The sequence below is a fragment of the Lissotriton helveticus genome, chromosome 9 (assembly GCF_964261635.1).
Source record: "Lissotriton helveticus chromosome 9, aLisHel1.1, whole genome shotgun sequence".
In the NCBI taxonomy this organism is placed as follows: domain Eukaryota; kingdom Metazoa; phylum Chordata; class Amphibia; order Caudata; family Salamandridae; genus Lissotriton; species Lissotriton helveticus.
The window spans coordinates 468,461,378-468,487,958 of NC_136070.1; the positions used below are offsets into that span (position 1 = coordinate 468,461,378).

A 26,581-nucleotide genomic window follows, 5' to 3' on the forward strand; every position below is an offset into this window, starting at 1 on the left:
TTTGATTGATTGTTCTCTTTGGTTCATTCTCTATTTACAAACAAGCACAGAGTCGCAATACTCTGTTTAGTCTTTGCAGATAGCGAAAAATCGTGTAAAAAAACAAAAGGAATCGAGCAAAATCAGTAGGCCACTAATGGGATCTCTTTTTGACCTCGCTAAAATAGAAACATTAGGAACAACCTGTTGAAAATAGCAATGTGTATGTACATAAGCGGCGTTCATTTGTGTTCACAGTACCCCTTGTTGATTGTTTGAATCGAGCATTGAATTGTTCGAAGTTGGTTCTCTTAAGGATCTTCTCTGCCTGCATACGAGGAAGAATAGGAATATTCTCTCTCCCTTTGCAGATAGTGAAGGGTAGATAACGCAAGCCTTTAACACGTCGTACCTATTTCATTCCTCATTGATTGATTGATTGTCCGAACATTGACTGTTTGGGAATTAGTTCTTTTTGGAGGTATTCCCTGTTTGCAAATAAACGTAGGAAAATCTTTGCAAGTAGTGAAAGGGTACGTAATGAGGACCTTTCTCCCCCGTTGTAATCTGTCATGCCTATCTACTCCCCACTGATTGATGCACCTGTTTCACCCGGACCATTTACTAGAGATAGGTCATCTGGCCCGACCAGAGAGCACCCCTAGTGAAAAGGACATATGCAATAATAACAAAGTGATCACTGTATCCTGTTAACAGAAACTTTAGCATGAAACAACCTGGAAAGAAAAGAATAGGAAAACGAAAATCAGTAGGCCACTGATGAACTTTTTATTAAATAACAAACAAAGAAACGATAACAATACGTAATGATAAAACCTATTATTGTCCTAGAAACAAGAAACGTTAGAAGTAAGCCCGTAATAAGAAACCTGAAAACATCGCCCCTCACTGCCCCAAAACGTGTCTGTCCCACCGCCTGCCACTGCCAAAATGACGGCAAACTGGGAAAGATAGAAGTCAGCAGACATCCGCCCCATTCTAGAAACTTCCAAAGGGCAACAGGTTTTCAGCTACGCCCAGCCGAAAGCAACACATATAAGGCGGGTCCTGCTGCCACGCCTCGGCCAGGAGATCATCACGTAGGGTGTAGCCGGAGGAGAGGCCGAGGCCAGCGGGACCCGGCCAGGGGGATTGACAACACTGGAGAGTTTCAGGGGGGGGAATGTCCGTGTCCTCGACCCTCCCCTCTCTCTCCCAGTCCGGCCGCGGTGGCCCTTGAGAGTTGCAGGTTGTCCCTCCACACTCTCTCCCGGTCCGGCCACCAACGGCCGGGGGCTGGGGCCGACGGGATCCGGCTGCAGCCGATGAGCCAAGGAACCCGTTCATGGGGCCAGAGCAAAGGGCGTCCGGCCGCCATCCACCGGAGGTCCGGCCCAAAGACGGACGGGACATTTCTTCTTTCTTGAATAATTGCTGCAACAACCCTGGGGGGGGGGATGTCTTGCACATGCCTCCGACCCCCCCCCCCTCTCGTCCTCATCGCCTGGTCCGGCCATAACAAATCTCAAGCGAGACGCCGTGGGGTGCACTGGGAGGGAGAGACGGTGCGAACAGGCTTCTCCCGCCTCCCCAGGTGGAGGCTTCCCAGCTGCACCCTCAGCGCTCCAGGCGCCCGGAAAAGGGTTTTTCCACTGTGGCGATGCTGCAACGTCTCGCCCGGCAGGGTGGAGCCCGTCCGCTCATTTGACCCCGCGATCGCCAGTAGCTACCGAACTCTCAAAATGGCGGTCGACCTGGCAAGAGCGGGCCCAGCATAAAGAAATGGCCCGGTCACTGGTTGACTCCACCACCGTAGTCCTCCACGACCTTGAAGATTCTAGAGGAGCCGCGGGAGTCCCCGACCCCCGCAGACACCCCCGATGGGGAATGACTGCCATGATCGCCCGTGGAGTGACGAAACTGTAGCCGCGGGACGTCGGCGCTCCCATGCTGGCGCCAGCCTCAGTTTGAATGACTAGAATCCTGCAGACTTCAGTTCCGGTGAAAGCACAGTGTGACCCGGTAGGAAAAATTGTTGCACCCCCTCCCCTTTTTGACTGATGGTTCAAACCACCAATCCTTTCCTTTGCCCTTTTAACGGAACTTTGGACTGCCTCCCCCCCCCCCCGCGGCGCCCCACGCCATTATTTGCTGGGCGGCAACTTACTACACATCACCTTCGTGACATCCAGATTTCAGCGCGTTCTGCTGCCTTGGAACTATTCGCACAACAGACCGCTACTGACAACCCACCCCCCGGGACGCCCCACGCCGGATACCCAAATCAGTGCGGCACCCAGGCAACATCTTCTGAATTTTCATAATTTGAAAGAACTAGTAACATGTCCTCATCAGGAATTTCCTCTTCAATCATCTCATCAGGAATTTCCTCATGAAAAGTCTGCAATGATGATTCTTGTAACTCTATGGTCTCTAAACATTCGATAAATTCGCCATCAAGACATTGATCAAAAAAATCATTCAAGTCATCTCCTCCTTGTGAGAATATTTCATTATTGGTGCTGTCAATTTCAATAAATGTAGTGGATAATTCAAAAGAAATTGCCACGGTCTCTTCGTTGTTTAAATGTTTTTACTGTTTTTGTTTTGTTGTATATATTTATAAGTTATTAAAGTTTTATATTCCTACTACTTTGTTGGAGTGCTATATATTTTTAATGTGACACATAATTGTAAAAACTTTGATGTACAAAGAGTCATCCCTGGAATCTTCCGCTTCAGGCTCGGTCCCCTCCCCAATCACAATACAGGATGGTTTTCAGATAGTATGAACACGTGTGGTGTGACGGATCTCATCGGGTGTGGGCCTTGATCTACTATAACTCCTTTGAAGAGGGGTGATTCTTTACAGCTAGGGCCATAAACTACATCTGCAGGGCTAGCTGATAGCCTAGGACCGGCCTGGACAATCGGACACAGAGGAAGAGGAGTGTCAGAGGGTGTGGTAGTGAATAGGGCGAAAGGGAGGTGTCGGGCGGGCACAGAGTGTGATTCTCAGGGAAGAGCAGCGCAGATGGGGGGAGGTTTATTGCCCATGCATAAGACAGAGAGCGGGGGTGAGCAGTGCCTGGGGAAGATGCTTGCGAGGGTGGGGAGCCATGCTACGAATCGACAGCGTGCAGAGAGTGGGTCTGGTCAAGGCATCTAAAATGGCTGCCGTGCACAACAAAAGTGTGGCATTTCAAAAAAGGCAAGATGGCGCAGACAATGTTTTTCAACACTTCCTCATTTCCTTCGAATCGAACGTTAACAGATGTTGGTGCATGTTGCCAAAGTTAAGCGATATTTATCGCTAACGATGCTTAGCAACGAATTTTTTACCGCTAAGCATCGTCAGAAATTATCGAAGATAAACCTTGCTATTATCAAGGTTTATCGCAAATGCGATAAAAAACGGCCGCAATGCATGAATATCGCTAAAAAGTCAGCGATATTCATGCATTACCGAGCTAATGCTCTTAGCCATGTTATCCACCTCCCATTGGATAACATGGCTAAGAACTGCTCAGGGCAGGTGTTAGTTTTTGGAGATATTCGCGCTTAGCGCGAATATCTCCAAAAGTTGGTAATAGGAGATAGATATCTTGCATGTTGTAATGCAAGTTATTGTGGTATATGGAACTCATACCATAATCTCTCAGGAAAGCAGAAACTGATCCTTTTGGGACCGCCTGAGAAGGCCTAGGGGGTGAGGGGTACTCTACTTTGCCCCCTTTTCACGTTCCGAACTATTTTATTTTACTCTCTTCTGTAATTACACAAAATGGCAGCGATAAGATGCATCAGAGACAGACAGTGAGAGAAAGGAGGCCGGAGATGAAGAAGAGATGTCAAATACACATTGGAGATAATATAGTGGAAGAAGGGAAGTAAATATGAGTAAACTTACCATGTAACATAAAAATGTTCCACTCTATACTATAAGTCTCATTTTATACTACAATCACTTCGCTACAACCTCATAAATTAAAAATAAAAATGAATAATGTCTCAAACAATTTTTGTATTTCTAAATATAAATTTATTCTTCTGAATTTTCAAAATTTGAAAGAACTAGTAACATGTCCTCATCAGGAATTTCCTCTTCAATCATCTCATCTGGAATCTCCTCATGAAAAGTCTGCAATGATGATTCTTGTAACTCTATGGTCTCCAAACATTCGATAAATTCGCCATCAAGAGATTGATCAAAAAAATCATTCAAGTCATCTCCTCCTTGTGAGAATATTTCATTATTGGTGCTGTCAATTTCAATAAATGTAGTGGATAATTCAAAAGAAATTGCCACGGTCTCTTCATTGTGAGCCATTTTATTTTGAAATTGCTTGCTGTAAATTGCAGAAAAAAATAATCACTTTCATTTATCGTTTTTAGTATTTAGTATAACAGAAGGACTGTAAATAAATAACAGAAAACATTTTTCAAATTATCTTAAAGTGTACAACATAGTTCCCCTTACAAATTAACAACTCACCTTTTTAAAAGTAGGAGAAGTGTTAGTACTGTGTAAACCAAACACCAGAAATTGAGCACCAAAAATTCTTTACAAATGTACCTCAGACAGTAGTATCACAAAATGGCTGTGGTTTCCTCTCATTTTAGATATATACATAACCAATTAACTTTCATCACACACAAATACAAAACCAAAGTAACATTTTAATTGGTTCTAAATTTCAACACTTTCAAATGTGTTTTCCCCATGCAATTTTCCATAGGACATTTAGATACGTCTACAGCCTGAATGGCTGAACGGAATTACACCAAACTTGGCAAAATGGTACATCAAACCTAAGAGGTCAGGGAGGATCTACTATGCCCCCTTATGGTCATTTGCCCCTTTGCTTTGGCCTCCTCTTGTCTCTCGATCCTACCGAGAGACAAGATGGCGGCCGATACGGACTGTTTGGAATGTTTACAGACGCCGGAGAACCAATCACCTTCGCAAAGCTCCGTAACGCGAAAAGTACGCGAAGCGGAGCGCTGTTACAGATATATATCTTTTTTTGAACGTTAATTTCTCAAAATCCACTGGAGCACATATATTGAAACCTAGCAAAGGCACATCGGGCTACCAGTCCCTAATATTTTGCCAAGTTTCGTGCAAATCCATTCAGCCGTTCGATTATTATTATTATTTTTTTTTGTTACCCCGCGGGGCCCTTTTAAAACCTCCACATCAAACCTAGGGGGTCAGCGAGGATCTACTATGCCCCCTTATGGTCATTTGCCCCTTCGCTTTGGCCTCCTCTTGTCTCTCGATCCTACCGAGAGACAAGATGGCGGCCGCTACGGACTGTTTGGAATGTTTACAGACGCCGGAGAATCAATCAGCTTCGCTTCACAAAGCTCCGTACCGCGAAAAGTACGCGAACTGGAACGCTGCCCGGTCCGCTGTTACAGATATATATCTTTTTTTGAACGTTAATTTCTCAAAATCCACTGGAGCACATACATTGAGACCTAGCAAAGGCACATCGGGCTACCAGTCCCTACAATTTTGCCAAGTTTCGTGCAAATCCATTCAGCCGTTCGGGCTAAAAGTGAGGCCAACCGCCCTATGGAAAACTCAATGTTAAAAACAAGTTTTGGGACCCCCCTTTTTTCTCGGCCCCCCCTTGACGAAACCCCCCCAACTTTTCAGGGGCTGCTCAGAAACAAAATGTTCAATTTTCCTGAAAATTTCAGCCAATTCAGTCCACAAACGCCAAAGTTATTAGACATAGAATTTTCAAAAATCCCATAGAGAAAAAATCCTAACTATATATACCTACTGGCGACCGCCAGTAGGTAATATATATATATATATATATATATATATGTATGTATATATGCAGGGCAAACTGCTTCCGAAAAAAGAGAGAAACAGAGACCCAAGGGGATACGTTTGGAGGCTTTATTCAAGAAATTGGCAGATGCATTTCTGGCCGATGTCGTGCCTTCGTCAGCGCCCAAAGCCTCCACAGGAGTATCACTCTGTGTGCGAGTCCCGCCTTTCATTTGAACTTGCTGTCACGGGTCCGCACCTCCCCCAGGAAACCTGAAGCAGCACACCTGCGTGGGATCCCTTGTGCCTGGGAAAACTACAGGTCCCAGAGTCCCTTGTGGGTGGACCATGGGAGTTGGTGCTGGGGGGATCAAATCAAAGTTCTGTGCGAAAAGCGGGAACAAAACAAAGTGAGTCCATGTACAAAACAAAGCAAAATGTCATGCTCCGTATTTTTCGGCTGCTTTGTCCACAACAAAGCCTCCTCCGCTCCCCTTCGTACGCCTCAGCCCCAGGTTGCAGGTATCCATTGGGCAGGGGCGGCGAAGACAGTGCCTGCAGCCCACAACGAGGTAGGGTTTACCTCGCCACTGCCGGTTTTCCTCCTGTGCTCCGGGGCGGGATTAGGACTGACCACATATCTCTGGTAAAGCAAAATGTGAACTGTAGACAGTCCGTGCCTGTGAAGTCCGATCCCAAAGTGAGGCGGGGTGCTCTGTGATGGCGTCTACAGGCTGACGTGTGAGTATGTGCAGGGCAAACGCCTTCCGAAAAAAGAGAGAAACAGAGACCCAAGGGGATACGTTTGGAGGCTTTATTAAAGAAATTGGCGGATGCATTTCTGGCCGATGTCGTGCCTTCGTCAGCGCCCAAAGCCTCCACAGGAGTATCACTCTGTATGCGAGTCCCGCCTTTCATTTGAACTCGCTGTCACGGGTCCGCACCTCCCCCAGGAAACCTGAAGCAGCACACCTGCGTGGAATCCCTTGTGCCTGGGAAAACTACAGGTCCCAGAGTCCCTTGTGGGTGGACCATGGGAGTTGGTGCTGGGGGATCAAATCAAAGTTCTGTGCGGAAAGTGGGAACAAAACAAAGTGAGTCCATGTACAAAACAAAGCAAAATGTCATGCTCCGTATTTTTTGGCTGCTTTGTCCACAACAAAGCCTCCTCCGCTCCCCTTAGTACGCCTCAGCCCCAGGTTGCAGGTATCCATTGGGCAGGGGCGGCGAAGACAGTGCCTGCAGCCCACAACGAGGTAGGGTTTACCTCGCCACTGCCGGTTTTCCTCCTGTGCTCCGGGGCGGGATTAGGACTGAACACATATCTCTGGTAAAGCAAAATGTGAACTGTAGACAGTCCGTGCCTGTGAAGTCCGATCCCAAGGTGAGGCGGGGTGCTCTGCGATGGCGTCTACAGGCTGACGCGTGAGTATGTGCAGGGCAAACTCCTTCCGAAAAAAGAGAGAAACCTTGGGATCGGACTTCACAGGCACGGAATATATATATATATATATATATATATTCTTTGCACCAACTTTCACATCCAAAGAAGGAAACTCGAGCCTCAAATTCATATGCGTGATGATTTATTTAAACAAAATGGTCAAAAAACGCCTGACGCGTTTCGGTGCAGCCGCACCTTGATCACGTTTTTTGACCATTTTGTTTAAATAAATCATCACGCATATGAATTTGAGGCTCGAGTTTCCTTCTTTGGATGTGAAAGTTGGTGCAAAGAATTATTGAGGATCGCCTCCTCGCTCGAGCTCGCCGCCATCCAGAGGCTGGGGGACCGGCGAACATTGTTTTTGAATATATATATATATATATATACAACCCACATGGTAGCTTGTTGACCCTAGCAGGCCACCATTCCTCTGATAGTCACCAATTGTAATGAGTTGTAATTTTCAGCCTACTTCATAAGGTAGGTAGAATTGCAATCTCATACCTATTTTTTGTGGGTCGGTCCAAAAACAACCATATTGGTCACAAATAGGGTTGCCACCTCAGTTTTTTTATACGGAGACCAGCAAAAAAAGGTAGTAACCCTAGCCACAACAATATCTGTTGCAATTTATGACCAGTATTTTGCAACCAATGTGTTGTACATCAGGCCCTAAAAGTCATGATGCGTTGTAACTCAGGGTTATAGATAGTAAAATGCAAAAATATAATTGGTCTAAAACCTGCAGCAAGTCAACACGAATACCTTCAATATGATGATTAAACAATTTAAGTACATTGTCGGATTGGTATTAGTTTAACTTTTAGGCTAGTTAGCTTGGAAGGCAGCTAATCCAGTCTTGTATAAATGAAAAAAATATTTTTCACATTTAAAAATCTATCCACGTTTGTCACGCCATTGCTCTGCAAATGACACTTCAAGGAAGCTTGTCAATATTCGAGAACCTTCTCTGGGGACCACCTCCCACTCACCTCTCCTTCCTTTAATCTTCCAGATTGGTGTTCTCAAACGTTACCACACAAGCTGCAAAAAAATCACCCAGGGCACAATTTTGCACCTACGTTCTCCCCGAGGGAAATCTCTTTCAAAACATAACTTTGAAAAATCACCACTTAAAGAACCCCTTTACAATGTTTTACTAATCCAGCCTATTTTAAAATAATGCATGCAGGACTTTGATGAGAGAGTTTTTTGGAGCAGTTTGCATACTTGCGTTTATGGCACTTGGAAATGCCTCCTTTGAAAGATCCATAAAATGATAATTACATGTTTCATCACTTTAATGGAATGAGGGTGTATTTGTTTTTTATTCATCTACATAATTCTTGGGTTTTCCATCAGCAAGGCAAGTTAGGGCAAAGGCCACGGGTCACAAGGAAACTGACTGATTAGCATGTAATTGATGGGCGGAAGAAATGTTACACTGGAAAGTGAGCTGATTAAGAAAAATAGGGATTCGCCTTTTTTTCAATGGAACTCCTCTTTTCATAGAAGGAATTGAATGTTTGTTGTAGCAGACCCAATACCACATTGATAAATGGAAGGTACGTGAAGGAATGCAATTAGGAAAGTGCGCCAAAACCATAATGCATTGGAATAATGCTGTAACTTGGACTAATTTGTGTTTGTTTCTCTGGTTGCCAGCCCACTCATAATTGCCTTATCCCTGATGCCAGCAGATTATGACAGAAGCATCCTTAGGAATTTGGCAATAAAATGAATTCCATAACACATAGTCACGAGAGCCTTTCACCCTATTTATTTTAATAAATGGAACCCCTGAGGGAGTCGCTGATGCTCTACCTGGTTGCCGGTTGGGTTCCCGAATGTTAAAGATAATGGGGTAAATGGGATTGTGGGAGAATTCTTGACCATATTGTGCAGAACTTGATCAGTGGCTTAGGTGGGAGAATCCCATCCTGTCGGGAGTACACATTTTATGTTTCTGCGGAATGTAGACAACATGCAGCATATTAAATTAGGAAATGGTTGTTACCAGGTACAAGGGAGTTGAGTCTTGAGGCTCCGGGATGTGGAGGCTGTGAGTGGATTGGAAAGACTTAAGGAAATGAGGAACATCTCCACTGCAGGGGGGCAGAGTAGTGAGTCCACTTTAAGGCACTTTACCCGGTGCATTTACCTTTCTATGGTCTGCATCTCTTTAGTGACCTTTATTACATCTATAGCCTGTGGGGTCTTTGAGATCAAGCGGACTTCTGCTTTTATATAAGTTTAGGTTGAAAAGATCTCATTGTGGAGGTTGCAACTCCCATTTCCTGCCTCAAACAAACAGCACAACCCCTTAGAAATCACCTGACCTTTAGGAAAGGCATGAGTAGTTCCTTGTGCAAATCTTGCTTGTTTTACAATATTGAACAAAAGTAAAAAAGAGCATAATCTTTCTATGCAGATGACTTCATTTTAAGCACAATAAAATACATTAATCCATCATATTACATTCTATTGATCAAGGAGTCTTGTTCATCTGTATTCAAATCCACTTTATTGAAGTTATTTTATAAACGTACATCAGCCCAGCCAACGCTTTTCGTCCAACAGGACTTCATCAGGGCTGTAAAATAAAAAAATATACAAATAAGCCTCTACATCTTATATGTATACACATATTTACAAAAATACAAAAATCACAATAAAGTCACAATATTTAAGACTCTCTGCCTATATACATTCTAGAAAAGAGCAAGAAAAGAGAAAACGTGTTCATCTTCATATTAACCATAAGCCTTTATCAACAATATATTCACATATAGCAATCAAATTGTGACAGGTTTCTCAACGATAACCCAAAATTATAACCCATACTAATCGAATATTCACTCAGATCGTATTATGCTCCATTCCTATAAACAGATGGTCACTCACCTGGATATGATCTTCCAATGACCAATACATCTTCAAGCAGTAGAAAAATATGTGGAATAAATAAGATCTTGAACACGTTCCTTTCCAATGTGTGTGCAAGGTGTAGTGCCCTTTACAATGATCTGAAATGCAGATACGGTAAAAAATCACTAATATGGAGCTACAGTGTCATATATCCTTATGACATATAGAATATATATAAACAAACAAGTGGTATAGGAAGATGTCTTGCAACAGTCAGTAAACACATAATTAAATATAAACAAAAGGATTCATCTAAGAACCCCAGCATATAAACTAATCTCCGGCAGTATAATTTATCCCCAGAAGTTATTCTCTACAAGTATCTAAATCTTCTATCTTTTATCCAGGATTAGGCATCCACATCATAATATTAGGCACAAACATCGAAAGCGGACCAACGAAAATTCATTTTATATTAACTTCCAGGTCCACATTCTACCAAAACATATTGTATTCTCTTACTATTTCTATTTTATCTATTATCCTACATGACCAACCAAACAGCCCACTGATTAGTCCCTGGGTAACAAACAAACACTCCTGAATTATGCTTAAGCTGGACAGCAATTACTTAGTTCAGGTTCCACAAATAAAGGGTCTATAGTCTCAAACTTGCTCAAAAGACCAGAGTCTTATTTGACACCAATATTACAATAACACTTTCCCATTGACTAACACATTGTGAGGTCCAGAGAGGGAACCTACAGGCAGGAATAAGCTTTGACGTAAAAGACTTTCCTTATTTGCTGACAACAATTTCCCCTTCCTGCACAAAATCAATCATGCCCTCAATGCAGGTACCCTTGCACCATTGTGCAAAGGTGCCTGTATTGGCGCACGGCAGCCCATTGTGAGCTGGTGCAGGGAAAAGGACAGGAATATGCAGTATCTTACAGATACGGCGCATTCCTGCCCATTTCTTTTGCCATAGGGCCTGCAGCACTGCCCTACAGAAAAAAACTAATAAATGAGGCCCTGAATGAGTAATAGAGATAGTTATAGATTGTTTCCAGAACATTAAGTCCTGTTGTTTTTATTTTGCATAGCAACAGCAGAGCCATTGATTTGAATGATTTTGGTCAGACTAAACTTCTTCAGGATGTTGGGTCTTCCAATTGCAATACTTTATCTTACAGTATGGTTCTGAGAGTAGTGTATTTGAACCTCATTTCAAACCTGTGAGCTGGCCACAAATTAATGGTCCTCATTGGCTTGCTAGCTGTGTTTGGATTTTCCTGAAGTGTCACCCCTCACTGGGACTGAAAAAGATTCATCAGAGGACCAATTCCTCTAAGGTATAGTTTAAAACCTATGTTCAGTAGAAATTCATGGAAAAGACTTATGGGCCCAGTGTGGTTGCCGAAGTAGAGGGAAAGGTTTCCGCTGCAACACGACCAAGGACATATAATAGCACCTGCCAAAATCGTTATTGGTCAGTTGTGCTTAAGTTGCAGTTAAGTCGATTTATTCATGCTACATGCCTGCAACATGCTTCTGGCAGTGTCGCTTCTTTGTTGTAATGCTGTGTTTTGGAAAGCCCTAACTGACTACTTCTCTATCAAGAGCAATAGTTAAAGCTGTCCTTCTCTGAAACAGAAACTCCAAATGTTTATGGGAGAAAACGTGCATCATAATTTTGTGTTTTCCAAACAACAGTTTCTTTTGCGCATTACCTTTTATTTTCTGGCTTGACAGCACAGTGGTTGCCAGACATTTATGTGTGAATCACCAGGATGGGGGCATTGGCTCCGCTTAAATGATGAGAACCAGGTGTACATTTTTTGGCTGTGTAGACGTTGTGTGTATTTGCAAAAAGGTTGTTGTCCTCCCCGAAGCTATGATTGTCCTTTTTATTCATCCAGCTGCCTGTACCTGAACTTTCTGGGACACACATGTGATCTTGTAATGCTATTAAAGTGTCATAGCTAGCTATTATCTTTTTTTCTCTGTCAGCAGCACGAATGGGAGGAGGGCAGTCATTAACCTTCATTAATTTTTAGGCCGACTTCACCTGAGCTTTTAACCTACCCCAATATTATTCTACAGTTCTGTGCTTCCAGACAAAGGCATTCCCATTCCCATTTCCATGTTATCCTCATGACATGGTTCATATTGCCATACAACAGACTTTTAAAGCCAGAACAATTGGCACTGTGTTATGTTCTGCTCTAAAAGTAACAGTGGAGAAGTGTGGCTCACTGGTTAGAGGAGGCAGACCCTGAGGCAGAGGTCAGACCCGGGACCAGGGTTCAATTCCCGACGCGGCAGGGTCTTGAGACCAAATATCCACGGACTCGATAATTCTCGTTTCGGTGCCTACTCGAATCATGGGTTCACACTCTGCAGCTCTGGGCATTAGCCTGCTTAATCTCCACTACGGCCCCCCCGCGGCGGGATGTCTGGCTTTCACCTTGGGGGAAGCCAGGACGGGTTCCCAAGGCAAGCGCCGAGATGCCTACGGGTAATCGAGCGCTATATAAGAACGCATAATAATAATAATACCGCTGGTGATTCCCAAATGTTTTATTCAGAGCACTGTTCACACACCACAGACCACAAACTCAAACCGGCTGCTTGTCAACTGAGCAAATCTTAACCACCTTAGATGACAAGCAGTGCTTTAAATGGTCATCAGGTAACGTTCTTGGTAGCTAGGGAATGCATGACCAAGTGCACATTCCAAGTACAGCATGCCACATCTATGGAATGCAGCAACATTAACTCGAAAATCACAACACATTGCCAATGTTTGTTTGCTTTTTACGTAAATGGTTTCCTTATCTGAACACTTCGTTGGGTATAATTCAGTTCTGTATTCTTTCATGTGCCTGCTGAGATCTGTATAATTCAGATGTTAGTTTTGGAGGATGGTTCCAGATTAAGAAGAACTCCTATTATTATGCATTCCAGCCATGGGCCTACCTACCAAGGACTTTATTATGAGTATGGTGGTCCATAGGACCACCGTACTTGTGATGGTGGTCCGACCACCACCACACTGTGGGACTGCCTTCAGCATTATGAGTTGGGTGGGCAGACCGCCACAGGACCGCTGCATCTACAGGGGATCCAGGATCCCGCTGCAATCGTCCAGTGGTCAGGGTGCTGTATTATGCTGGTGGTGCCGCTGCAGCACTGCCCAGCATATTATGAGTAACCTGTCTGCCGCCCCTTTCATAGCGGTGATCCCGACATGAAAAGTGTGGCAGAGGGGCAACAAAGAGGCCACTCCTGGGCCTGGCAATGCATGCGGGAGCACATGTTGTACTCCCCTGTATCTGCACTACCAGCTCCTGCACAGTGTAGCATGCATCCCACCACATGCAGTCAGTGCTCTCACAATGGTGGGCTGCATGTAAAGGTCTCCTATGAGCCTAACAGCCCACCACCCTAATCCCACTGCAGCACCACCCTCCTGACCAAGATTTAACTTGTAATCCACCAGGCGGGCGCACCACGACTTTGCCGTCCTCCAGCAGATAGCACAGTGGCAATGCTGCTGGAGGACCGCAAAAGTCGTAATAAGGCCCAACGTCTCAATCATTCACAAAGTATATAGTGAGGTGTCAGTCATACTAGGTAGTCTCAATCATGAAAGCAAATTACTTTAGAGAGCTATATTGTAGGTGAGCACTAAGAGTCAGATCCAGCAACTAGCCCACAATGATTAATGCACCAGCGGTGATTCTAACATGCCGGGAGTTTTCGTTCAGAGTGGGGGGGCGGGGGGCATTATTTTTGGTATGTTCATGACCCTAAAGTTTTCAATGTTGGGAAAAAACTGAAAAAACGGTCATCATGCAGCCTTTCTAAATAGAGCAAGCAGTCTGATATCCTTACTCCGACAGCCTCTACTCAATAGGGCAATCGCACTATGTTTTGTGATGGCGGAGCCAATGGACCACTGCTCCTGGAAGACTTACAGTCTACTTGATTCAGAATAGAGCGGATGGACCAAAGGTTGGTAAACAGGGTACATCATGATGTTTGGACCACCCATGGTATAGTGTTATCAAATCCTGGATGAGTATGACTGTTACTGGAAAAATTAGGTGCACCATTGGAAAAATGTAGGCCATGGCATAATCGTAGTCATTCTTGGAAGGTTGTGGGCATTCTGCACATAACGAAGCTCAATATTGGAATATGTTGGGCCCTGGCACAACTGCAGTCATGTTTGGAAATGTATGAGTATCTCTGGCATGATGCACCCCCCCCCCCCGCAGGCATAATGTGGGACCTGGAATAATGGTTGTACTGTTTGATAGATTACTGGCATGTGTGGCATCATGGGGATCACCACTGGTGTAATGTTAGCACAGCTTAATGATGGTCTTTTGTGGCATACGGTGAGCGTAGCTGGGATGGTGTAGCCATGGTCCAACTTACCATGTGATAGGCTTCTCTGATATGGTGGGCGAACCACGCCACCATGTTGCACTCATTCCAAAGCAATAGTCACAAAGTTGAAACCTTACAGAAGGCAATGAATACTGCAAATATATTCTAGGGATATGGTCAAAGGGAATAGTCACACACCATTAGATACAAAAGGCACAGGTATTAGCATGTACTTGCTGCATCACGGTAAAAGCCCCCTGCCTAAGATGACATGTTTTTAACACAATCACGCGCAAAGTGGGTCTAGTATCCCTGGGATAGCACTGCTCCTGTGACATTTTGCAATGGGGGCCCTATGACGCCTGTCAGGGGAAGTCCCCACCAGGGCATTGTCTTATAGTCTACCTTAAGCGGGAACCACTGTTGGAACACCCTTGGTGCTAAGATTGGATTTGAAGGCTCAGAGGTTTCTACTTCAACCCTGTAACTCTTCTGATCAATGAGGTAGTGGAGCTCCCTCCATTAAACATCAAAATTCGTGACAATGCTAATCTCATATTTGGGCAGTCGCTCCAATCTACTAGACTGTGGTGGTTAGGTGAAAGGAGTACCTGGATATACTGGACTGGGCAGAGAGCTATGCAATTTTGGATGTGATTTAAGTCTTTGAGGCAATGACACCCATATTGCATTCAGACTAATTATTGTAAACACCAGTAAGCGTTCTCTATATCTTCGGTGTATGAGGCGATGACAGCCATACAGAGATCCCTGATGTTTGCCTGGGTTATAAACAGTGACATACCTTCTCTTTTTGTCATCAAAATGTTTTTGGGATTGGTGGGTTGAGAAAATATCTTTCCTGGACCAAAGAAATAAGAGAAGCGCCAGTAACTGTAAGACAGGGGTTGAGATTCTGGAACCCTATAAGTGCTAACAGAATCACTGGCCGACTGAACTGCCATTGCCCCAAAATGAGGCATAAGGAAACAACTCACGTGCAAAGGGGAAGCTTGGGAGCTTGCATGGTTAAATTTAAAGGGCAACAACAAAAGTGGTAACTGTTACAAAAACACTATGCACCTTGCAAGAAATCCAAAGCGTGAAAGCACTAAAGAACCAATATGAAACATTAGCCAACAAGAAAAAAACAAAAGACATCAAAAGAAAATTGCACATAGCTAAGACTTGCGGACCCTTTGGAGTCTTCTAACCTAGGATACATCTCAGCCAAACAAACCTCACTTTGTAACATCACAGAACAAGCATAGCCCTAACATTTATGAAAGCCCTTTTCCAAACTATGAAGTGAGCAGGAGAAAGAACAATAATTTCCTGTTAATAGTTAACAACGCGAGGGACTTGAAAGAAGAAATGCTGAGGCATTCCGCTTCAAAATCAAATAGAGTCTGTCATTAAAGTACTGAAGATTGAAAAAGGAACTTGGCCCCAAACTGTTCCAGTGCGACGATCAGTATTAAGAGTGTGTGCTGACCATGACAAGTTTCTTCAATTACTGCTAAAATGTGTCATATTTACAATCTATAAGAAATGGAGACCTCAAAGATCCAAAGTCCTTTGGCTAAATCAACCTGATTGACTTTGAGGAAATATTTTAAAGATGAGTAATCCTAAATCACCCACTCATTTGGGCAAGGGAAGAGAAGGCATTATGCTAGCTCCAAGGAGACTTTAAAGCCGGCCACTGAACAGTGGACCAAGCTTTTATGCTGCAGCAGACCCTAATCAAGAATACCATTCAGAAAAGCCAAACATCTATTTTGCATTCTTAGACTAATCTTCAGCCTTTTACCTGATAAATAGGGAGAGACTCTAATCTAAATTGAAGAATTCACCTATGAACCCACAAATAGCAGCATACATCTGCAAACCCCACACTGATTCAAAAAGGTAAGCTGAACCTCCTCCTCCCTAGGGCATTACAGTCTCCTTAACTATATTTTGCAACCTCAAATATGTGCTCTCTAGGACCAACCTGGCATGTTGCTTACAGTGCTTAAGTTTTTTGGCGAAAAAACGCAGGTGACCTAAACTTTGCTTAGGAGCCTGCGGGCAGCACTGAAACACAGAATACCAAGACTGCATAGTCTGGAATCAGCCTCATGCATCTTTAACCAAATTCAAGACACTCCCTGCCCCTTTAACTCTCTCTCTTGCAGGTTCCGGCATTCTCCATTTTTTCCATCTTTCTCATTTTTTCTCCATAGTACGTTTTCCCTCTCTTGCTCTCTGGAATTCTTGGATGAGGAAAAATAAATACCAGTCCCAAAAATGAGTGCTGGTGGCCGCCACTGGCAACCACTGGCTCAAGTTAAGCACTGGCTTTCCAGCATGCAATACAAGATGCTAAAAGGAACTGTTACAGTGACCCTCTCCAGACCCCTCTCATCTTTAAGAAAAAGTGACAGAAGCTTACTCCAGTACCATGTATTTCACACTTTTAATAATACATGAGGCTGGTGAATGTGAGAGGAATGGTGAGGGGAATAAACAGAGATCAGGGCTGCATGGGAGCTTAGGGGTCAGGTAAACACATGCTTTGGTGGGGCCTGTGGGAAGGAGGATGACTGCCATAGATAGTCTGGAAATAAAGGACCTCAATACAATAGTGGTCGGACTGCCACTGACATGCCATCGGTTGCCCTTCCGTCCGACTGCCTCACTAGGATGCTGGCGGTCAGCCCCACAGAGGGAAGAGTCCAGATCCCCACGGGGCGGCAGTCGGAGTCACAACCCTGAATGGAGGTGGTGCCGAGCCAGGCACCGCCGTGGGCATTTGGAAATACCTTTCCAACAGCTTTTTCATGGCGGGAACACTGCCAGGAAAGGGCCGTCAGAAACAAATTTTGGGGGCCCTAAACAGGGTCCCATTGCATCTTTGGCCACTGTAAAGTGGGCCAAACCCAGGTACCTCCATGCACCGTGTGCCATGCACCACCTGGTGCATGGCACACAGTGCATGGATGTGCTGGAAGTGCTCCTTTACACGCCAGCTTGTGCTGTCACCCTTTTCCTGGGTTGCAGCACAAGCCACCGTGTAAAGGAGCACTTGGCAACCACCGGCCCGGTGGTCACATCTTAATTGGGCAGCCAAATCAGCACCTGCTTGTTGGGTGGTCTCCTGACCGCCGTGATAGTGGGTGGTGGTCCGACTGCCCGCTATCATAATAAGGCCCAAAGTGGCTTGGGGTTAGGGTGGGAAGGAGTACGATTGCTACATGAAGGCAATTCTGGAATGGAAGTTCCAGGGAGGGTTTGCAGGAAAATGAGCACCATGTGGGAAGGGCAGACAAAACGATGACTGTCACAATGGAAGGCACAAGACAAACAACGTGGGAGGGAGCAGGATTGTGATAGACATAGGCCCATAGGAAGACATTAGTTGGGTTTATTGACCCAGCCTCAACACTGGGACAGTAAGGGAAGGTCAAGCCAAGAAGCTGATCTAGATTGTGTGCAAGCTTGTGTAAATATCATGTGATTTTTTACAAAGGTGCGACTTTTGCATACTTTTTTGTAAATCATAAAACTGTAAAAACCAGGAGGGTTTGGGCAAGTATGATGGATAACAGATAGCTTTATCAAAAGAATTCCAACCAGGAGAGGAGTGAAACAAGAATTTCTCTTGAATAAATACATGAACGACTTATTAGCATATCTCAAAGATGCAGAGAAAGGCCTTTCTAAACTGATTGGTATAAAGTAGCAGTTCTGCTTTATGCAGAACAGTCTCTCCTGGTTGCAAAAATAGCAGAACATCTCAGGAAGCTGCTGTCCAAAAACGTGGAGTGTTGGAAAAGAAATTAAATGCAAATGAATAATACAAGATCAAAAGTAATGGCACGAGGCAGTGAGGAATTGAAATCAAAGCTCATGAATTTCTACCAATGAAAACATAGCCTAGAAAAAGTAATTTCCTGCACATAACTTGTCACTTTCTCCTCTAAAGCAACAGAAAAAGCTCACTTCGTAGAGCCATCAAAAAGGGCAAAATTAACAGAAAGGGGACTTGTGAGAATCTCAAAATCTCATGGTTCAGGACTATCAATGCAACTTTCAACATGTGCAAAACCTGTTAGTGTCCACCTTCTCCGAGATCAGTTTTATTACAGTGGGAATGGTTAATATCACTTCTTTAGTGTCTAGCACTTTCCCTGAGTTAAGTTATGTTGAAGTGGGAATAGTAAATGTTGCCACTTTAGTGTCCAACACCTATCCTGACCTATTTTATATCGGAGTGGGATTAGTATAACCCTTTTAGTGTCCAAAACTTTCCCTGAGATAAGCTTTATAGCAGTATAAATCATCAATTTTGCCTCTTTAGTGTCCAGCACTTACCCTTAGTTAACTTAGTTTGGAGTGTGAATAATAAATGTTGCCCCTTTAGTGTCCAACACCTTTCCTGACTTATTTTATATTGGAGTGATAGTAGTATATTTAACCCTTTTAGTGTCCAAAACTTTCCCTGTGATACGTTTTATTGCAGTGTGAATTGTCAATGTTGCATCTTTAGTATCCAGCACCATTCCTGAGTTAAGCGAAAGTGGAGTGGGAATAGTTAGGAAATGTGTCCAAAAGCTTCCTTAAGGTAAGTTGTATTGGAGTGGGAATAGTGGATTTTAAATCTTTAATGTTATAGATATGTTTACTTAGTAGTGAAATTGGACTAGTATGTGTTATGTTTGAAGCAGTAAATACTTTGTAAAAGTAGTTTTTGCATTGGTATGGTAAAATAGTGTAACATTTGTAAGTCATTATTAATTTTACATTGATAAGCATTAGAAGAACACAATACACATATCATGTTTTCACATTTGTATTTTGAAGAAAAAAACACTAAATGCAATTTTTTTGTAATTTTGATATATATATATTAAAAATCAAAATTGCCTCATTTGTATTTAATATATATATCAGATTTTTTAATAGTTGATTAACAGGTTCAGAGAATACGTTTTTTAAATACATTTTAAATAATATACATTTCCATATTGTTTGTAAATAATGTAAACATTTTTCATATTTTTTACAAAAATATGTTGCTTACATTTTAAGTGTTATTTAACATTAACATTATCAATATATATGAATACATTTATAAATGTTATGATATTATTTAATATATACTTGGCAATTTTCATAATAATTTTCTGGAACATTGTTGTAAATGTCTGATATTTTTTACCAATTGTAAACATTTATTAAACAACATTTTTATTACATTTTTCTTCTTTTTCCCATTCATTCCTATCGGGTGATAATCTTTTTTCAAACTTTTATCAGGCAGAAATGTTTTCTGCCGCTATCTACATTTAGTAGTCTATAGGTATTATTATTGGGTTGCGTGAGGAAGGAAGAAGCCGCAGTGGGGTGCTGCTCTTCATCAGTAAAGGTAAGCACATTTTTACCTATGCTAAGGTATTTGAAAGGTAGGGAAGATGTAGGAAGGTTGTGTACATGATGTGTGTAGTATGATTGCTATGTTTATGTGTTTTATTGTTTTTGATGCTATTTGGTGTTGTGTTGTTTTACTATAGGCCTCATTACGACATCGGCAGTCCAACCTCCGGACCGCTGATTACGCATTTGCCTGAAGAACGAAGCGCCTGAGGTCTGTTGATCGCCATTATATGAGATGACCACAGGGCCGATGATGTGCTGGCTGCAGTCTTGTGGAGTGTGCCTGCTTTGGCACACTGAGGGAGCCTGAGACAAATGCACCTGCACAACAGCACCTGCACTGTCATGTGCACTCTGCATGACACAGTGCACACATGAAAGTTCAAGCATAGTAGGCACAACATGTGCCCCCAGTCAAGTTTTACAATGGACTATGACGCCAGGAGGCTATATTTGGGGTCCCCTCCTTGCCTTTTCACCAGCTTCTTCATGGTGGGATCACCACAATGAAAAGGCTTGCGGAAGGGCTACTAGCAATATGGACAGTGATGCTGGTCATTGGCAGCACCTCCATTCCTCCCCACTTACATATCACCGGCCCCACGGGATCCAGGATTGTAACCGGCTGGTTGCTCTCCGACCAACCACTCGTAATACGGCATCAGACCACCGAAGTCACGGCGGTAAGAACGCAACCGCGGGGTCGGAGGTCTCTGGAGCGCCAAATTCGTAATGAAGCCCTATGTAGTAGAGTGTTTTGTTATATAAATTATGTGTAGTATATGTACTATTTTTGTGGCGTTTAATATTATTTATGTATATATTTGGGAATGTAGTATTTTGTGCGGGAGTGTGTTTATTTGATGCAGGTTTCCTTTTCCTGGACATTTTTAAGGGAAGTCGTTTCCCCACTTGTTTAAGGTAATATGAATTCTTTTTTTTTATAAATAATTTTTTATATTTAGATTTTCTTGAGTGGTTCTTTTAAAAAAAGATTTTTTGTGGAACATACAGATTGTGCATTGCTGCAAGGGATTGCTTTTTTTATCTATATTTTTGCATTTTTTGGGGGCAATTTACTATTTTAATGACTTTTTGGTGGAATACTTTTTAAACTATGTGGATTTGGAGAGAGTTCTGCAGCAACAAAATTGTAAGTTTATTTTATTCATTTACTGTGGGTGGGAAATGTGATATACTTTAAAAAAATTATGTTAATATATTTATTATGTCGGTTTCTTGAAAATATGTCGCACATTTTTAAAATGTGTGTCATTATTTGTTAGTTAATTAAATTTTTTAAATAATGTAAAATATTATTTTTAAATGCTACTATTAATATTGTTATGATCTCAGTGAGTAATGCAAATTACTTATTTATTCACTGATATAATAATAATATTGTTTTCAAAATAATATTTAAATTATTTTGGTGTACCATACTGTAGTTCCTAAGCTGCCTGGTATGTTTTATATGTAGTTTAGAGGATAGATCTGGCTATTACTTCTAAGTATATGTATAAATAGTCTTACATTGAATTGTAGCTTTTCATACATTTTTGTCTAAGGCTTCTAGTAATTTGTATAGTTTAGGTTGAGTTCTACCTAATGTGGAACGGAAGGCATTATGCCATCCTTCCACTGTGTTGTTTGTTTTTGCTTCCTGTGCCAAGGTGCTGTCATAGACATTGCACCATTGTATATGAAATTTTGATTGGCATTTGTGTCCTGAACTCTGCAGTCTGCCAACCCATGTATCCTCAAAGTAGTCCATTAGGAGAGTAAGATTGTCTTCATTATTTTGGTAATAGGGACTTTCAATTAGGATGGTTTAATGGTTGGCTACTTCTGTGACAGGGACATAGGCTAGTGCAATAATGTTTTGTACTTCAAATGCAAATTGACTGTTGGTGGCGTATTCCACACTTAGGGCCTGATTATGAGGTTGGCGGTCCGACTGCTGGACCACCATTGTGGCAGTCGGGAGTATGCCGCCAACCCAGCGGCATCCCGACTGCCATATCATAAGAACACTGTTGGGCTAGTGGTGTTGTGACAGCGGTGCCACAGCGGCGATATGCTTCAGCTCATAGACATACTGTAGCAAATGCAGACGTCGTGGCAGCGCCGTTTGCACGTCAGTGCACTGTGTACCATGCACAATGTCATGCCTGGCACACAGTGAACACACAACAGTGCCAGCAGAGAGGAGCATCATGTGCCCTCATGCACCGCCCCATTGGGCTAAAACACCCTGGGGCCCTGTTTGAGGCCCCTTTTCCTACCTTTCCGCCTATCTTTTCATGTTTTGTATTGTTATTACTCTGACTTTTATATTGTTTGTTTAATTGTTTATGCTATTTTATTGGTTATAGATTTGAATAGTTTAATATTATTGATTGTGTTAGCTTCATTTTTTTTTTTTCCAGTTATGTCCTTATTTGGAAAACTCCAATTCATTTGTTTTATGCACGTCTTCAAGATAACTTAAGATTTTAGAGGTTTATCTTGCCAGGTTGAAATGGCAGGTTAAAACTGCACACACAGACTGCATTGGCAGACCTGAAACATCTTTAAAGGTCTACTTAAATGGGTGGCACAATCAGTGCTGCAGCCCAACAGTATCATTAAATGTATAGGCCCCAGGTACATGTAGTACCAATATACTAGGGACTTACAAGTAAATTAATTGTTCCAATTCTGTGCAAGTCTATGTTACCATGTTTAAAGGAGAGAGCACAAACACTTTAGCACTAGCCAACAATGGTAATGTCTGCAGAGTCCTAAAGCCAGCAAAAATAATATAAACAAAAACAGGAGTCTGGAAGGCAAAGATTTGAGAGGAAACCACTCCAGGGATGTCAGGTACAATACAGAAGAACACTGATCTCCAAATAAACTTTACTCAATACAAATTCCTGCAAGGAAAAGAAACAGAGGACCAAGAAGCATCTATTCTTATCTAGTCCTTTACATAATTAGATACAAACTATGGGGCTCATTAGGATGGCGGACGGAAGTGCGACCGCCGTCCAGGAGTAGGCGGAAAATGCCTTTTCCATGTCCGCCTGCCGCGGACAGTCTGACCGCCATATTAGGATGGAAAACACTGTCAAAACTCCGTACGCGGCGGAAGAGAACGCACCGCCGCGGAATTACACCCGACCCCGCGGCGGACGTAACCAATCCAGAGACACCGCCGTACGGAATGACGTCAATGACCGTGTCCCAAATCACGATGGCGGAAAACACACATAAAACCGCTGCGGAAAAACAACCTGCCTGAACACGGCGGATTCCCCACAGCGAACAAACCACACATTGCTAAGATACCCACCACAAGCAGCTCGCCCACATGGACCCAGCGCTACACGCTTTTCCAATACTCTTCGCGATCCTCCACCAGCAAGTCATGGATCATCATCGACGACGACGCAGGTACGCCAACTCACTTATTGCTGCCGGAAGGGGAGTACTTGCCAGGGCTGTGACGTTGGAAGGGGGAGTGGCTTGTTATAGGAAATACATTGACGAGCTCACCAAAATATACACAATTGAAGTACACAAGCAGGAATGACAACGACATACCACAAAACATGATTTATTAGCTTTATTCAACATATTTGGTGCATAATATCAGAATATCCAAGAGCATGGGCATTGTGTACAACAGATCATGTACATCATTGGCATCACATGAGAGGGGCTAAGTGCATCAACAGTCCATTGCACTGAACAGGTCCATCAGAGTCAGCACATGAGAGGGGCTAAGTGCATCAACAGTCCATTGCACTGAACAGGTCCATCAGAGGCAGCACATGAGAGGGGCTAAGTGCATCAACAGTCCATTGCACTGAACAGGTCCATCAGATTCAGCACATGAGAGGGGCTAAGTGCATCAACAGTCCATTGCACTGAACAGGTCCATCAGAGGCAGCACATGAGAGGGGCTAAGTGCATCAACAGTCCATTGCACTGAACAGGTCCATCAGAGTCAGCACATGAGAGGGGCTAAGTGCATCAACAGTCCATTGCACTGAACAGGTCCATCAGAGGCAGCACATGAGAGGGGCTAAGTGCATCAACAGTCCATTGCACTGAACAGGTCCATCAGAGGCAGCACATGAGAGGGGCTAAGTGCATCAACAGTCCATTGCACTGAACAGGTCCATCAGAGGCAGCACATGAGAGGGGCTAAGTGCATCAACAGTCCATTGCACTGAACAGGTCCATCAGAGGCTGCACATGAGAGGGGCTAAGTGCATCAACAGTCCATTGCACTGAACAGGTCCATCAGAGGCAGCACACGAGAGGGCAGTATCAGAACAGCAATAGGGCATTGTGGACAACAGAGCAGGTACATCAGAGGCAGCACATGAGAGGGCAGAATGCAGTATCAGAACAGCAACAGGGCATTGTGGACAACAGAGCAGGTACATGATAGGCAGCACATGAGAGGGAAGAATGCAGTATCAGAACAGCAACAGGGCATCGTGGACAACAGAGCAGGTACATCAGAGGCAGCACATGAGAGGGCAGAATGCAGTATCAGAACAGCAACAGGGCATTGTGGACAACAGAGCAGGTACATGATAGGCAGCACATGAGAGGGCAGAATGCAGTATCAGCACAGCAACAGGGCATCGTGGACAACAGAGCAGGTACATCACTGGCAGCACATGAGAGGGCAGAATGCAGTATCAGAACAGCAACAGGGCATCATGGACAACAAAGCAGGTACATCACTGGCAGCACATGAGAGGGCAGAATGCAGTATCAGAACAGCAAGAGGGCATTGTGGACAACAGAGCAGGTACATGATAGGCAGCACATGAGAGGGCAGAATGCAGTATCAGAACAGCAACAGGGCATTGTGGACAACAGAGCAGGTACATCACTAGCAACACCAGTACGTGGGTCAAGCTACCCGTCCCAACGACAACAACAGTGCAAGGCTGGTTACAATGGACGATGTACACACCAAGTCAAATCACATGGGAGTGAAGTGAGCAGCACCTCACATCACAGAATCAGGTGGACTGCTTGAACTACCTGCCTCGGACACACTGCCAGCACCAGAAACAGGAATGTGAGACACAGCCACAGATCTACTGATTGACACATGAGCCACAGACCCCGACACACTGCCAGCACCAGAAACAGGAATGTGAGACACAGCCACAGATCTACTGACTGACACATGAGCCACAGACCCAAACACACTGCCAGCACCAGAAACAGGAATGTGAGACACAGCCACAGCTCGAGTGACTGACATGTGAGCCACAGACCCTGACACACTGGCAGCACCAGAAACAGGCGTGTGAGACACAGCCACAGATCTCCTGACTGACACATGAGCCACAGACCCAGACACACTGCCAGCACCAGAAACAGGAATGTGAGACACAGCCACAGATCTACTGACTGACACATGAGCCACAGACCCAGACACACTCACAGCACCAGAAACAGGAATGTGAGACACAGCCACAGCTCGAGTGACTGACACATGAGCCACAGACCCTGACACACTGCCAGCACCAGAAACAGGAGTGTGAGACACAGCCACAGATCTACTGACTGACACATGAGCCACAGACCCAGACACACTGCCAGCACCAGAAATAGGAGAGGGCACAACAGAGACAGTGCTACTACATGAAGCATGACAGCAAACAACAGACACAGTGCCACCATCTGACACATGAGAGTCAACTGCAGCTGCGCCACTGGGACCAGTGAAATGATGAGCCACAGGGCTGTATGGGCCAGGAGGCAGGGTGGCCCTGGGAGCTGGGGATAGCTGTACTTGAGCGACATCGGGGTGTTCAGGTGTCAATGGTGTGTGTCTACGTTTCTTAGGGATATGTGAGTGCACCCTGGACATGACTGGACTGGTAAGTGGTGTGGCCTCATCTGACACATCACCCAGCGAAGGTGGATCATCTGCTGGTGGGGGTCTGCTCTCTGGGGACGTGCTGGACCCTGCTTGTCGTTTGCTGTGGGCCTGCCTTCTGCCCTCTAAATCATGTGTAATGGCGGATGCAACTACAGGGTACTCCTTCCTCTGCTTCTGACGGGCGTGGATGGGAGTAGAGGTATGGGGGGACTCCACCGCGGACACATCTTTACTACGTTCCTTCAACAACATCAGCCGCAGTACAGCCAGGGGTGATGTATGCCTGTCCTTGATGGAGCTAGTGTCCATGGGAGAAGCCCTGTCCCTTGGATGTGCCTTGACCGTAGGAGGTGTCCTGTCCCTGGAAGTTCCCTGATCCCTGGGCGGTGCCCTGTCCCTGGGTGCAGACTTTTCCCTTGTAGTATACCTGTCTCTAGAAGGAACCTTGTCCCTGGGAGTGTTCCTGCTCTTGGGAGTTGCCCCTTCCTTCGTGGTGTCCTTGGTAGTGTCCCTGCTCTTGGGAGTTGCCCCTTCCTTTGTAGTGTCCTGGTCCCTGGGAGTGTCTCTTCTCTTGGGAGTTGTCCCTTCCTTTGTAGTGCCCTTGTCCCTGGGAGTGTCTCTTCTCTTGGGAGTTGCCCCTTCCTTTGTAGTGTCCTTGTCCTTGGGAGTGTCTCTTCTCTTGGGAATTGCCCCTTCCTTTGTAGTGTCCTTGTCCTTGGGAGTGTCCCTGCTCTTGGGAGTTGCCCCTTCCTTTGTAGTGTCCTTGGGAGTGTCC

General features: G+C 44.1%; 1 long non-coding RNA gene across 1 annotated transcript; it reads right to left on the reverse strand.

Annotated features, from left to right (window-relative positions):
* Positions 1–9,721: 9,721 nt before the first annotated feature.
* Positions 9,722–10,243, reverse strand: LOC144782793 (uncharacterized). Its single transcript, XR_013601265.1, has 2 exons — positions 10,119–10,243; positions 9,722–9,807 (listed from the first exon to the last, which is right to left on the reverse strand). It is a non-coding gene; the product is annotated as an uncharacterized LOC144782793 (long non-coding RNA).
* Positions 10,244–26,581: the final 16,338 nt, after the last annotated feature.